The sequence below is a fragment of the Bemisia tabaci genome, chromosome 5 (assembly GCF_918797505.1).
Source record: "Bemisia tabaci chromosome 5, PGI_BMITA_v3".
In the NCBI taxonomy this organism is placed as follows: Eukaryota; Metazoa; Arthropoda; class Insecta; order Hemiptera; family Aleyrodidae; genus Bemisia; species Bemisia tabaci.
Window position 1 is genome coordinate 45,009,502 of NC_092797.1, and position 14,661 is coordinate 45,024,162.

Below are 14,661 nucleotides of genomic sequence, written 5' to 3' on the forward strand. Positions count from 1 at the left end.
CATTTCACCAGTTGCGAAGAGCGGAGCATTGAGAGTTCACAGTTCACGCCATTGCGCCTTCAATTTTGCAGATACAACACCGACATCTATCAATCACGAATAGTTGTATCTCTGTCATCGCGAGGGTGCTACGTTACCAGAGGCGGATCCAGCAATTTGGCAACACCGAAAATATTCATTTTAAGCCTATGTTGAACAATCGATTCTTGTTGGAGCACCTGCACCCTTCAAAAATCGATACATTTACATAAGTTTAAATGGAGGAGAAACAATGTTGCCAATTTGATGGATCCGCTATCGTACGTTATGTACGTAGAAAATGTCATATGTGCCAATTAAAAGCAAAATAAACCGTTCTCGCTGGTAAATTCTAGATTCCACGCTTTTCTTTTTATGACTTGGAACTTGCATACGTGCCAGCAATTGCTAATTACCTTCGACGTACATATTGTTTCAAGTCAAAATACAATATCAAGATATCCTCATCCAGCTCGCAAAAAGAGGGAAAATAGGATTACAGAGATTAACGAATCTAGCTGCAATAAACTTCCATGTTCAGAATCCTTTTCAGAATATCATCTCTTCTCGAGGGAAGCTTCTCAACCATACCAATGAAAGTTGCTCTTACATCATTAGGGAGGTAAAGACGGAAGCCGCGCTCATTTTGTTCCACATCATCAGCAGCTCAAGTTTGACATAGACGATCGGTAGAGGCTGCACGATGTATCGATCTATCAAATCTGCACACGATATTGCATTCGATAATGTGGTTAGATTCGATAAATGCATAATTCGCTAAGCGCAAGATGGTCGATTGCTAAGATCGAGATCGAGTCATTCGATAATGATTTTAAAGATTTGACGTGCTTGTGAGTGTTTTACGCGTTTTATAATTTTAGCATTTGATAATGATTCAGCTGGGAAGAGTTTCTCCTCGGCTAAGGCAATTGACATAAAAGTAATGACAAGTTAGTTGTAAACTTTATTCAGCTGAGCGTGAAAAGGAGGAATTTACGAGCGTAAATTAATGATGAAAAATTTACTGAGCATTAATTGGATTGCATTTTGCAATTTGTACCTGTAAATTCCGGCCCGGTTTAATAACAACGTATGTGCCATTAGTTTCTTTATGCACATAAGTGTTTTTTCAGATGAGCCAGAATTTATAGGTCCAAATTGCAAAATGCAGTCCAATTTACAATAACTACTAGTAAATAAAAAAGTGTGACCAATGACCACCGATGTGAAAAAGGACCGCAGCTTATAAAAACTCAAGCTTGAGTTAAAGATACCGAGATGTAGAGATTCTTCTCAAATGTCAAAAGAAAACCGGTTTAAAGTTTGTAGTTCAAATCCAGGTTTGGAGAACATACGTCTAAAGTTAAAGTTGGGAGTCAAGTTTTAAAGTTAAGGCTATTTTTCGCCGAATGATGATTAATGAGTAACTTGGTGAGCAAAACAAAATTCAATGAATTCAGCTATAAATTACTCATAAATTTCGGGATGAGCGTCTGTTAGACGAGTTTTTGAGAATTAGAAATGCGCAAACCAATTACTGAACTTTTGAGTACGTAGTCCTTACTAAGCAAGTCTTGGCGTTGACTTTCGAAAGTAATTTGTACACTATATGGAAGGTAGCAATGCAGAAATTATAATGGGCCGTGTTCTGCAGGAATGAACCAAGCCACATCCACTTTTGCCAACTATAACCGGGCAATTTAATTTTTCACAAGAGGACGTTTGTGCGGACTCCTTCGGAAAATGTATGGAATTTGCCTCATGTCTTGCAGAAAATTCACTGAAATTTGCACTAAAATCCGCGCAATCGTTTCCGTGTAAAAAATTAAATTGCGCAATTTAATTTGGCAAAAGCTGATGTGGCTTGATTCCTTTTGCTAAGTGCGATCCAATACATTGTCTCGCATGAATGCTCCTTTGTCTAACATGCGATACATCGATTCGGCTCTTCATTCTCGGCACTGAAAAGGCTCATTTAGCGAAAGCTAGGTAGGGGCTTCGCCAACGAAATCTTGGTAAACTTGGCAGAGAACACAATACGGTCTCATTTGCGATGCACAACGAACAATGGTTAGGGCCGTGGAAAAGCGAGGGTTGCGCCTCGAGTCGAGTTTCCAAGACATGTTACGTTGGCGGCTCGGTGTCTGAAACTTCGCGAGCCTGGGAATTTTTTATCGCCTCAAGATTGACGAAGCTCCAGTGGCGAATAACTTCAGAAGTTCGTGCAGGCTCGACTTTGCATGGGCCTTATCAATCCTGCAAGTTGAGGTTCTCTTCGAAAGTACGTCCGGGTGCAATACCGATATTTTGGTTACGAGTTTCTCGGGATTTTTGTCGAGATGTTTTCTTGGTTCGGTTTAGGCGAGCGTTACGTAATTTTTACATAGAGTGCGGTAAAAAAGCATTACGAATGCGTTGAGGTGGGGTGAACAAACCCGATATATAGCGATACTAACGCTGTAAATAATCTCTGGCTCGATGCGTAACCCGTGGAGCAGGGCGTACCACTTCCCCCCTCCAACCCGCACGAAAAAGAAATTCTCTACGGCCCTCTACGATTTTTCCCAAATGATGTCTTTTTTGGACAAAAATATGAGCTCCTCTGACTCCCTGGATTTTCATTTTTTTTTTTTTCAAAGTTTGCTCTGAAGATCTAACGAGCCGATTTACTTTAATGTATGTACTGTAATGTAATATAATGTACTGTAATGTATGTAATGTATGTACTTTAATGTTACATGTGTAATTGTAAATTTTCCTGTTCGCAACCCATGTATATTTTTATCATTTCGTTACAGTTCGTCTTGAAGATCTGCTGGGTCAATTTTCATGATTTTTGCAGCTATTGAGGGGTGTAGGAACATGGGAAGGGACGAAATAAGTACGAAAAGGAACGGAGGGGAAAAATAAGTATAAGAATAAGGGATGGGCGAAAGAGTGAACTTGTCTGTGACAGAATACACAGAATTTTTGAAGCATGACCCAGAGAAGATTCTGAGAGCGCAGTGTCCTCTAGAGGATGGGCCGCGAAGCGGCCAAAGGACACCCTCCTAGTGAAGTATTAGTAGAGATCTCGACACACCGGGATTGAAATGCGTGTTTTTCGAGTTAATTCAGCGATCTGTATGTTTAAAGGCTGTAGGTAGAAAAGGTCAAAGTCTGGTGGGCTTCATCCCCTGAAGAATTCAGGCCGGGTGGAGGCCCCGACTCAAATCACATTCCGAAAGCGCTTCCCCGGGTGGAGACAGTTTAAAGTCTCTCATCGTGAGACCCTTGCACCCCGCATTCCGTGCAACAGGCCTCTGAATTTTTCATCGCCTCGGGCCCGTGCTCCGGGCTGAGTTATTTATCACACAGCGCCGTGAATATTTGAGATACGCCTCTCCTGCCGAGCTAAGGAAGACAGCCGTATGAGTCTTCAAACGTTGCCGAAGTTCATTCGACGAGGTACGTTCCAGAGAGCTCTCCAACACTGTTCTCACAAATGTCAGGAATTTGTGCTTATTAGAAAGTGCATTAGAAAATCACAAGTGCTTATTAGAATGCACAGCATTGGTTTAAACATGAAACTTGCCATTAAGCGATAGGCAAACATCGAATATTCTAAAAACAATTCTCGTGGAAGTTCCGAGGCATTGACTGGCTATATTAGGTCGCAATTTTCTGGATTTGAAAAGCCGTGGCTTAAGACTCAAAATTGCGGTTTTAAATTATCAATCGAATAAATTTTTTATCGATTCTTCAAAATCGATTAGTTGTATGTCAATTGAAAACATACAGTTGCATTTCAATGTAATAATTATGCGTATCAAACATGGTCGATTGTACGTATCAAGAATGAATGAAGGAACTCTGTGCAGGTGTGCTTGAGTTACTTTTAGAGTAAATGTGTCCACTTAAAACTTTAAATAAACGTATTTAAATCAAAAGGGGCCATATCCATCCTGAATGAGCCTTAATATCCGTAAGAATATATGCGTGATAAAATTCAGGTCACTAAAAAGGCTCATAATAATGTTGTTCATTTAAAAGCGTCCAAATAGCTTCTTTTTAAAACAACGTTTCCAGACTTTTAGAGCTGAAAAAGGTGTCGTTTTTTTGAACCACCCCCCGCAGAGAGTCCTAGCACCTACAGAAACGAAGCTGTTGATCACGCCAAAGTGCTCAACTACACTACCTCTTTTCCCATTACGCCATGCGTGACGCGTCAAAAGTAACCGGCTTAGCAACGGAATTAATTCTGAAGTAGAAGCGCTTTTCCTTTCATTATTTTTATTTTTATAAATCCGCGAGAAATGAACTTTATACGAACTGCAATTACGATGATTGTTTTAGATGAACCGAGATCCTGCTTAGCTCGAAGTTCGCAACTTTTATTCCCAGGAAGTTTTCGAGGGAAACACTGACTGACAGCATTAACATTGAGACGGCTCCCGCCGGAAAATCCCGCCCTGCTGAAGAACAACTTATCTTCAGGCGCAACAGCTTATGCACATACGCGGATCTTGTTCGGCACGGCAGATTTCGCGAGCACCGGAGGAAAACTTCCATGCAAGGTGACGTTTTTCACTGGTATTCGCGAAACTGCTCAAATCCATCTCCTTTTTCGCAAAGAGTGGATTGCTAAGTTAATATTTAAAACTTATTAATGTCAGGCTCCGCAGGGGTGAAATGAGCAAAGGCACCAAGAAAATACTGATAATGGAAGTACGTTCGAAATTTTTTTGTTATCGAAGACGAGTTCAAGAGGAGGGGATATACATGCGGTCATTACTTTTTCATGTTTGTTTGCCCCCTGTCTCCCGTGTCACCTTTGTTTGGTTTCAACTCTACTTTGCTTGCTCTTCTCATTCTCATTGGTAATTTTGAGGGTTGAGACCCGGCCCCGGAGCCCATTAGCTTTGAACTCGGTGATCAAAGACTTAAGTATACAATAGGCCTGTCACTGTCGCTCAACTTTGCGGATGAGATAGTGTTTTTACAAGTGCCTTCGCGCCTAAAAGAAGTATCCAGGGTCATGATGGACAAGTATTGACTCGGCTATTTTTCCATGCTAAGGAAGAACGCCGTTTGAGCCTTCAGACATTGCTTTATTTCTTTCAATAAAATACTAATTCACTGAGGAAATTGTTCATTGTTTGTGAATGTTTTCCTTTTCATGTTTCAGACGGTAATTTGTTGGCATTTAATTTAAAATATTTGTAAATTTCGAGGATATATGAATCAATTTTCTCAAAAATACGTGCTTCACCCGGGAAAATTTGGCAGCCTTCGAATGTTCTTACTGCGTTCTTCCTTAGCACGGCAGCTTTACAGTGGTGTGGCGTGAATTGCGATGTATCGATTGTTATGCCATTTAAACCTATGGTAAAGAATCGATTATTAAGGTGTTCGCTACGAACGCCCTGTTTATCGATCCTTTTCCATAGGTTTAAATGGCATAACAATCGATATATCGCAAAGCACGCCACGCCACTGCAGCTTTGCGCCTTTGTCATGGTGTTCGGGAGAAGTTTAACCTCCGACATGACAGGAGAATTTTCAAATTCTAAGGTAAATACTTAGCATTTTGTTTTTTTTGTTTCGTTTTCATAATCGAAATCTGGAGGGTCTGATTGAGGGTTGGAGAAAAAAAACTCTACAAAAATTTCCTTTATAGTGGGTTTAAAACAAGAGAAATACGTCGCTCGACGAACATTTATTTTTGGAATATGACAGGAAAAATTTCCAATTCCAGGGTAAATACTTAGCGTTTCGCTCATGTTTCTTTTTTTTCTACTAATTGGACGTACTTCTGCCAAACGGAACTATGTGCATTAAGACATAAGCCCTGACACTCATAAGAATATGTGCATAACAGGGCTCACGTCATAATGCACATAGTTCCGTTTGGTAGAAATATGTCCATTTGAAACCTGGAGGGTCTGGTTATTACCAAAACACACACGCAAAAAAAAGAAAAAAAAACCATCACATAAAAATCTCCTATGTCGTGGGTTAAAAACAAAAAAACTACGCCACTCAACGTTCATTTTTGGGATCGGGAGAGGTAACGAGTGATAAAAACATCGGGCAAGACTAATTTGCGCTGAGTCCATTCGTTTCCACGAACTTTCAATTCATCGGGGATCTTTTATTCAAGCGTTCCCTTCGTTTACACTCCATTTGTTATTGATCACCGATGGGATGTTAAATTATGCAAACCTCCGACCAGAAATAGTCACGAGACATTTCGACTTCGAACATGCCTGGCAAGCTTGATTAGAGTGAAATATTATTCGCACATTCACGCCACGTGTCACTGGCGCCACACGGTCCCGCTCAAATTGGCCGTGTTATTAACTTCTCTGAAAAAGGAACTTCATTTTTTGGGTGGGAAATTAGTAATCTCTCGTCATGCACAGTGGTGCGTATTGTAAGTTGGTAAAAATAGGTTTGTTAACATCGGTCCTCTAACATCAGTTTCTGGACTCTTTTGGTTAGAAACGCTTCAACTTTGCCATGCATGATATCATCACAATATGGAATTTAAATCCCATTCACCGCAAAAGCAAGCTTCACTTCAACTAAAATTTGTCCAATGCATCATGATTGTTTTTACCTATAAACTTCTTTAGTTATTTTCTAAGTTCACCCGAAGATTTTACAGCATTTCTACAGTCCTGTCGGCGCTAGTTTATATGCGCTTCACGCCAACTGACCAACTGCACTACGTTTGGTGCAATGCGAGAAGTATACATTCAGTCTTGTAGGCGCTAATATGGGCTTTACGCCGACCGCACTGTTTGGCGCAATGCGTGAAGTATTCCTGAAGTCTCGCAGGCGCTAATATACGTTTAATACCGGCCCCCTTGTTTTCGGCACGATTTTTCGAACTCGCGTTAGAATAATCATGGCATCGAATAATAGAGCTCAGAGGACAAGGCGCATGTGTGCAGTTTTTCAAAAAATTGAGTCATTAACGATTTCAAATAAAACTAATCCCAATGCATATTCTGTGAAAAATCCACTCCTAATTTCCAATTTTTAAGCATCAAATAGTCCGTCTGAACTTTTTTCCTACCATCAAGATCCGTGTAATTTCGAAGCTTCAAACTTGTACCTCTCGAAACAGCAAAAACTGCACTTATGCGCCTCGTCCTCCAACCCCCTCATTCCTGATAGTTCCCCCCACAGCATCGGTTCGGATTCCCGTTGGAAATAAGACATCACCCGTGTCTAGCGCGGAGGCCACTATCCTGACCTTTCGAGGAAAGCGAGGGTAATCGAGGACCCGGATAATACGCTTAACAAAAGGGCCCCCGGGGGCCTCGGCCGGGGGGGGGGGGGTACGGGGGGCGAACTTCACCTGCGCGTGCAAAATCCTCGCTACCGCGCGCGGGTCCGACCGGAGATCAAAAGACACTTATTCTTCTCGAGAGGCAACTCTTCGACGGGGACGGGGGGGGGGCTGGATAAAAACGCTGGCGTAAAGTGTTTTCCGATGAAAAGCCCCGGATGAGCATGAGCCCTCCCTCGCGTGCCACGCGGGGTTGCCGGATCGACGCCGATGTCTGGCATCGACTATGTACAGAGTGTCCTAGGGGTGTGGAACGATCAGAATCCAGGGGTGAGTTTTCTGAGGCGAAACAATATTTTTTTTTTTTTTTTTTTTTTTTTTTTTTTTTTTTTTTTTTTTTTTTTTTTTTTTTTTTTTATGAATTTATTTATTTTAAAAAAACAAAAATAGCCCCCCTCCCCCCTAGTTGCAGTTACGTCCCCCAAAATTTCAAGGAAAATGATCGTTTTCATTAAATTTTGACGAAGGTTTTGCACCAAATCCGTGAGGAACGGTCTTCCTCACATATTTGGATTGAATCTTGTAATTATCAGGAACTACGAATTCTGGCACATTCGTAAAAACACTTCTTTGCTCATGGGAGCTGACGGTATGTGCGTTTTTTCTAAACTGAGCCAGAAATTTTCGTTCCTAATGGCGAAATTAAGTCCTTTTTTTCCGGTATAATATCATCAAAGATCGCTAGAATATTGACGTGTTAAGGCAATGGGGGAGCACTGGATTGAGATTCGGAAGATTCCAATTTGAGTCGCACATGTTTAGTTTGATACCTCCCGTTGAGTACGAAACAGCCTCTCCCCCCTCCCCCCTTCCCTTTCTTGAAATCCCCACTTCATTTTAGATTTCAATATTTTTGAGGTCATGGATGAATTTAGCGCCGGAAAGTATGGGAAACTGCCGCTTGTATCGGAATTTAGACCAAAATTGTCACCAAAATTAAAAAAAAAAAAAAAAAAAAAAAAAAAAAAAAACTACGAGTTTCTCAAAAATATGGACGGGACGTAACCTCGGTTTAAGGAAACTTTTTGAAATAACTTTATCTAGAAAAAGTCTCATTTCGAAACGCAGAACATGTTATAGAATCCCTTTAGTCTCGTAGTCTCGCCACTAGAATCTGGGACACTCTGTAAACAGGATTTTTGGCAATGAAGGTGAGGTTTGGCAACAGAGGGCTAGCCCATTGAAAACAGTCCGCACACGAAAGCCTCCAACTTTAAGTGGTGTATCTGTATCGAACTGAGATTCAATTCAGAGGGGAGGTACTACGTGCCCGTTCCGTGCTGTTGAATTATTGTTCCGCCGTTACGATCGGACTAACGTGGACCGACAATGAATCAGTGGATGTTGGTAACAAGTTCATCCCCTGATAAGCTACGAGCGCTGTAAGAATGCTCATAGACGTTCGCTATTATTGTTGGCGCCACCACATGGATACCCTGTATGGAAAGTGGCTTAAAAATTGGTCAGTTGAACGCAAGAGATACGTTCGTATGAATAGACTTGAATTAGATAAATTGGCAAAAAAATTACGATGACGCACGGAAAACAGACGTAGGGGTTGTTGGATGATTATATGGGCATTACCAATCAAGTTCGGTAGTACCCCAATATATTAGGTAACTAATCCAAATGATTCGGTAATTCCACAGTTAATTGGACAGGGTAGCACTAATGTACTCACTTGCATAAATATTTGTAAAAATGAAGGGTTGCGTTTTGGCCCCTGTTTTTGTAGCCCCGAACGGTGTTTCATAGTGAAAATTGAGTAGTACCAAAATTTTAAAGGATAACCCTTAACGCTTATTTTTCCGTGTCACATTAAAGAATTCTGAAGTCCACTCCTCAGTGCGTAATTTGTGTGGTTTTGAAGAATTTTTTTTTCAAATTTCACGCGTCTGGGGCTAGTTTTCAGTCACCGATTCCGGAGACAACGGTAAATTCAAGCCAACATCCGGCATTTTGCCGTTGACAAAAACTATGGCAAATCTAAAATACTGATCAACATAACCTACGGATCGATGAGGTATACTTTAACAACGCAAGGTATGGGCCACTATCAAAGATCACATTTGACTTTAAACAAAACAAATGAACAACAATAACGAATGTAAAATCACCGTCATTTACCGGCAACTGTCGAGGCCATTTAAAGTTGCCCTTTGCTCGTTGTCGGTGACAAAAAAAGCTGCCACCAGAGGCGGGAACTTTGAAAAAACGTATTCCAAATTATTCAAATTGCGTATGAAGCAGTGGATTTCAGACTTTTTTTATATCGACCATCGTAATTCTCATGTCACACACACACCCCCCCCCCCCCCGTCCGCCCAAAAACAATATTCACTTGACTGTATCTCTTGTAGTGTGACAGACTCATTTACAATACACTGGAAAAAAAGACATTGGATCTAGAGTCCAAACTCTTAAAAACGTCGACAAGAAAAAATACTCTTGATTCAATCAGATTTAAGCTTAAGTCAAGAAAGCCTCTTAATTTGAGCGGATTTCCTTTTGATTTAAGCTTAAATTTGATTGAATCTAGAAACCTTTTTCTTGTCAATGTTTTCAAGAGTCTGGACTCTAGATCCAATGTGGTTTCTTTTCCAGTGTACGCTAATCAAGGGAATCTGAAATTTACCATCAACTTCATAATCTGCGCGAGAAAGTTAAGTACATGTCACCAGGAACTAATTTCAAGGAGATCGAATAGAGATCGACGGCTGAGGAGAGATTTTGAAACGACGGGAAGCAGCAGTCCTTTTATCCCAGGCCTCGAGTATTAATTGGAACCCCTAAGAAGTAGGGCGACCATGCACACGCGGGAACCGAGCTGGTTGCATATCTTCGCCTGCAGGCGTCGCAGCTATTATTCTACGGAAATTGGATTTGATCTCGCGCGGGCTGAGGTCGGGCTGTCGCAATTAATGCACTCGGAGCCAAAGAAAAGCGCTGAGCTAATTCACGCAAAACGCCCGCGAATGGAATCGATTATCGATCGACACCGATAGTTTCAACGCCCCCGAACGGCAAGATTCGAGTTTCGACCCGAATGTTGATATTCGATAGAGTTCTACGGTCTCTAATGGCAGATATCGATTCGAGTTCCGGCATCGCGCACTCTTAGAGCCTCCGCGTTCTCAAGTTTTCGCGCCACGAGTGGAAATTTACTCGATGCAATTAAAATGTTGTTTTAATTGACTCGGAACCAGACGGAATGTGGGATCCTATTTCATCGGCGTCTCAACTGCAGGAGAGATTTCCCGGGGAACAGGCAAAACGATCGGCCGTGCACTGCGCATTATATTTTTTTCGCGTGGAGAGGTTCTGAAATAAACTGATACGGGACCGCTCATGAAAATACTTGACGTTCAAAATCCGATTTTTCCATCCCCTTCCTCCTCAAAAGTCATTCACAACGCAGGTCTACTCCTCCCTAAAAAATACGAAACGCTTCCCTTGACTCCCCCTGGAAAAAAAGTTCGATCGGTTATGAAACACCAAACGTACCGCTCATACTTTAGATTTTTTAAAAAAAAAATCAGCGTAAACTTGAAAAACCACTTATTTAACTCCAATTTCTTCCCTTATTTTTAGACTGTGAACGAAATAAATGAATTATAAAATGATAGAAAACAATAAGTCTTCAAAACATTTTTCATTTTATGATTGAGGGAAAAGCAACTTGTTTTCATGTCTTTGAGCAGATTGAGCATTTCACCGGAGGTAGATTGAAAGCGTCAACTCCTCGCCCTCTACTTTAACCCGAGGTTGGAGGCAGTATTACCTAAAAGACAGTACAGTCAGAGGAGAATAAAAGGAAAAAGATAATACAGAAAAAGAAAAAAAATACCGGCGCTACGCGCCGGCATTTGGGGGGCTTCGCCCCCCCATCCGCTTAGCGGATTGGTGCGGGGACCGCACGGGACTTTCTCGCTCGAGCCGGCGCTTCGCGCCGGCATAGACACTTTTACTGGAATATTTAGAAAAATACTGCCAATTTTACAAAATCATAAAGTTTGATTGGAATTTTGATCACAGGATAATAGTTATGAAATTTTTATTCAAACCATTGAACTTCATTGTAAATGTCTTCGCGATATGTGGTGAATTCATATATTCGGACTCGACTTGTTGATTTTATGAGGCATCTTCAATTAAATATGTAATTGATTAACTAAGTCTCCTGTCAAAGATGGCGATCCGTAAAAATCTTAGCTTTTCTACGATTCATTAGGATCCATTAGATTCATTGACATCATACTTCAGATACGATTTTATATTATAATCTCTCCTTAAGCACGGTCAAAAGCCATCAAATATCTACTTGAATGGGTAGAATGACTATTCGATGTTCAAATAGTCTTAAAACTAAACGGTTTTCGCTTAGCATCTCCCAAATTTTAAATTTGGCGGGCGAATCTACCTGCTGGAAGGTTCACGACACGCCCGCCAGGAGCGCCATCTCCTTACCGCGTATCCCCGTAACTCAAAGCGAAAACAATAGAGAGCGCCATCGACAAACGTCAACGAGAGACAAGTCAACAAACGTCACGTTATAACAATTATAACCTCCTTCATTAACAAGCATTAAATCAGTCATATTTGTGCCGAATTATTACATTATATTTGTGCTTAGTACCTCGTAAAAAGGAACCGCAAAAGATGGAATCTGCCGGGATTCTAAATTCATTAACAACAAACATATTAGTTTTTTAATAAAGATCTAAGTGTGAGTTCTTGGCGTTAGCTTGATGATTCATAGTACCTTTGTAATGTGAGTATGTATCTAATTAGTTGTCTAATTTTGCTTTGTGATTACCTACGGAGTAATTTTGAAAATAGTATATGATGCATTATATAATGCATTTGAATTCCTAGGTTTCACCTGACTCAAAGCGTTTGCTGCTATTATCTAGAAGCGCTCCGACTCATTTATCAGAGAATTGAGCGTTTCCTATCGGCCCCTCTGCAATTATGAGATTAGTCCATGAATCCTTTAGGAACTTAAATTAATGACTCAGATGGTGCTTTTGAGCCAACTTTCAAAGAATTAAAGGCATTTTTTCAAAATCTACAGTCCATGAGCTCTCCGTGTGACCGAAGTGCTCTCCTCGCTATATGACGCGTAACCCTTCAATTTTTAGTTTTAGTCCAAAGACCTCGTAGGAACTTAAATTAATGAACCAGGTGGTGCTCTGATGCCAACTTTCGAAGAATTGAAGGCATTTTATTTTATTTTTTTTCAAATTTACAGTCCTTGAAAATGAGCTGTTTCGCGGAGCAAAGTGCCCTACTTTTGGGCCTCGTATCTCTTGAATTTTGAGTTTAGTCCAAAGATCTTTTTGGAACTTAAATTAATGACCCAGGTGATGTGCTTGATGCCCATTGTTAAAGAATTAAAGACATTTTTCAAAATTTACAGTCTTTCAAAATGAGCTTTCCGTGTGATTTTGCTAAAAATGGACAATTGAGCGTAGCCCCCCCAAATTTTAGCGTACCTCAAAATCGTTGAACGTGCATAAGGAGACCATAGATATGGTGTCCTGTGCCAATTTTGAATGAAATCGAACAGATAGATTCTGAGATATCGCTGTAGACAGATTTGGGGGACGCCACACGGACGGACACACATTTTTTCAAGTATGGTTATTTTTACTCCTGGGACCTTAAAACGTCTAGAAATGATGAAATTTCAACTTTTTTTTTTTTTTTTTTTTTTGGAGGATGACAATACTTCCTCTCTACCCTATGGGAGCGAGAAAGTAAAAAACCTGGACGATCAGAAGAGCTGCGCATAGAGCGGGCTCTCTTCTCCCGAAGATATAAGTGAATGTTGCTGTTTCTGTTTTAATTTTGACGTCATGATTATTAGTGATTCATGTTTGCTCAATGGCCTCTGCGACTCTCACTCACCTCAGTGCCCTTTCTTCCAACAGCCCTTCAGAGAGCTGTCAACCTATCATTTCATTTAAAACCCCCTGCCGCCATCCTTTCACTGGGCATCCCTTTTGTAATAACAATACGATTATTCCCAAAATAAATTGTATACAACTCAGAAACACAAAATCTACTTTGAGGGCAGTCATGTAAACGTTCATTTGCAGACACATTTCTTACATCGGGGGGGGGGGGGGGGGAGGGGGGGCGGCTTCGTCAGCTCACGATTTACTCCAGTGCGTTTGAATCACAAAACAGCTTCGTGAGGAATTCAGAAGAGGAAGATGTCATGTTTTGTATGGCGTTTTATATGAAAAAATTCTCGCCGTCTCCCTTTGTTGGTTTGACAATGACGCCATTGCATCCGAGTAAATATCAAGCATATCGTGTTGAGACTTTAATAAAAGTCCGGAATGCTCGCCTTGTCCTTTCACCTCTCTCCTCCCATTCCGCTGCTCCCTTCTTCCGTCTAATGAGTCAAAGGTCAGTGCTCCTTGGAATTTCATTTGCACTGCTCATTTTCACCGAGTCCTTACCGGGCGACACAAAGATACCCCGGAAATTCGGTTACTCGCAGCACGCCGCTCGAATCAAAGCGGAGAATGCAACTACTAGGAATTTTAATTACCGCATTTTTGAATCTCAAAGTTATGCGCCCCTTTGAAGCGCTCAAGTTGCAACAAACACCTTGAAGAGGGAGGATAAAGTCTAATTCACGCTTCAGTCATTTTGCTACTTCTACTTTTTCGAGTTGGCGGAGGGAGTGGGTGGAGGAGTTGACTAAACGGCTCAGTTTCCTCGTCCTGGGCACCACTAATTGGGATTAAAAAGCTGGAGGCATTAATAAGTGTATAACCGTCTACGGGAAACAGGGACTTTGGTTCCTGAGGAAAATTTTTTCGGATGGGAGGCATTTGCCGAGTTGCCTCGAAAAATCGCAATTTGAAATTTCCGAACTGAAGTAAAGTTGCAAGCGGTTTTGATCTTTTGTATGCCAAATTAGGACCATACAGTTAAAGATGTTCGGACTTTTAAAAAAAAGTCGTAACTTTTTAATATTGGTATATTATAGGGCAACCCCTAGAGAGGGTATTTTAATATAGTATAAGCACTGTCCTCCCTCCCCACAATAGGAGGACAGTGATTATACAGTAAATATATATAAAAATGTATAGAAATAATTTATATAATTATTAATAATGAACATTATTAAATATATAATTTAGATTTAAATATTTACTAATGTTAGTAGTTAGTTAGTTAGTTAATTTTATTTAACGACGATCAGCATCTAGGCTATTTACGTCGGGGATTGTAGAGAAGGAGAGGTAGAATAATATATATATTAATCATTAGCAATAGAGAAGGAG

At 40.7% G+C, this 14,661-nt stretch overlaps 2 protein-coding genes across 5 annotated transcripts in view; one reads left to right on the plus strand and one right to left on the minus strand.

The window, feature by feature from the left end:
* The window catches only part of LOC109030914 (diuretic hormone receptor), a 413,955-nt gene that overhangs the window by 320,932 nt on the left and 78,362 nt on the right, over positions 1 to 14,661 (minus strand). The gene's annotated exons all lie outside the window — the stretch shown is intronic.
* Positions 1 to 14,661, plus strand: part of LOC109030865 (uncharacterized) — a 136,335-nt gene that overhangs the window by 111,592 nt on the left and 10,082 nt on the right. The window contains exon 5 of one of the 2 annotated variants that reach the window (XM_072300813.1): positions 4,354 to 5,186. The exons of the other annotated variant lie outside the window; for it this stretch is intronic. The gene's annotated coding sequence lies outside the window, so the exon portion shown is untranslated. Of the gene's footprint in view, positions 1 to 4,353; positions 5,187 to 14,661 lie in introns of those variants that run through there. 2 annotated transcript variants of the gene reach the window in all.